Consider the following 1,368-nt stretch of genomic DNA (forward strand, 5'->3'; position numbering starts at 1 on the left):
ATATTCAGCTGTTCCACTGTTGAGTATCTATATTTTTATGATTGTTATATCTTTTTGATAAATTGACCCCTTAATTATTATATAAGGACCTTCTTTGTCTCTTGTTACTGTATTGGCTTAAAGTCTATTATAAGTATAGCCACACCCACTTTATTTTGGTTTCCACTTGCAAGGATTATCTTTTTCCATCCTTTCATTTTGAGCCTATGTATGTCCTTAAAGCTGAAGTGAGCCTCCTATAGGCAGCATATGGTTAGGTCTTGTTTTTTTATCCCTTTATACACTCTGTGACTTTTGGTTGGTGAATTTATTCCATTTACATTTAGAGTAATTATTGATATGTTAGGCCTTATTAATGTCATTTATTAGTTGCTTTTTAGGTGTTTTGTAATTCCATTGTTTCTTTTTTCCTCTGTATCTGCTTACCATTTTAAATTAGTGATTTTCCATTTTCTTCTTGTTAAACAAAAAAATTGCTTATTAATACAAAAGTACACACAAAGTATAAAGTGATAAGAAATTTAAATATCTAAGTCAGAGCAGACAGGTGGCAATTCAACATCCAGAGTTGACAAATTGCTTGAAAGAAACTGCAACAGATTAGATTCCCCCTGATGAGGAGGGAATCTTCAAAGGTGAAGAGGGAATCTTCAAAGGTGAAGAGGGGCCAAGGTATAATAGCTTTTCAAGTTTCCTCTCCTCACTGAGAATCATGAGAGACACTCCATTCAAGGGGAGGTGTCCAATTTGGTGCTTTTAAGGCAGGTCAAAACCCTCAAAATCTAGAGGATTGAAGGGAAAATGTGTCTCTATTTCTCGATAGGTATCATTTGAGGCAGGAACAGAGCTTTTTCTTTAACAGTGCTTTTGGTCATCTTTTTGGCAGAGAAGTTTGTCTCTGAGGCATCTCTTAGTCTTTACTGACTTTTTTTGTAGCTCTGTTGACAGTTCCTAAAGACTTTCTGGTGGCTTTAGGTAAGGCTGTTGGAAAATCAAACATTTTGCAAACATGTGATGTTGAAACCAAGATCTCCCATCTAAGACTTTGACTGAAGTCCTAGACCCCAGCCTCAGTCTCTCCTTAGAAGCCACACGGATGCCTGGTTCTCCATTTTCCTTAATAACAAAGATCAGAGTAGGCATTCTGGATTAAGCAAGACTCAGTCTTTTTTTCTGCTCTGACTGCTTTTCTTGGTTTTCCACTCTGATTCCCTTTTCTTTATCTTTTGTGAATCTACTCTAGGTTTTAGTTTTCTGGTTGCCAGGAGGCTTACATAAAACGTCTTATGGAAAAAACAGTTCATTTTAATGTGATAGCCACTTAACTTCAATCACATATGAAAACTCTACACTTCTACTCCCTGACTT

General features: G+C 36.2%; 1 pseudogene; it reads right to left on the reverse strand.

Moving 5' to 3' along the window:
- Positions 1–521: 521 nt before the first annotated feature.
- LOC137764905 (securin-like) lies at positions 522–1,143 on the reverse strand (annotated as a pseudogene).
- Between the last annotated feature and the right edge of the window lie 225 nt (positions 1,144–1,368).

The sequence above is a fragment of the Eschrichtius robustus genome, chromosome 5, assembly GCF_028021215.1.
Source record: "Eschrichtius robustus isolate mEscRob2 chromosome 5, mEscRob2.pri, whole genome shotgun sequence".
Lineage (NCBI taxonomy): Eukaryota > Metazoa > Chordata > Mammalia > Artiodactyla > Eschrichtiidae > Eschrichtius > Eschrichtius robustus.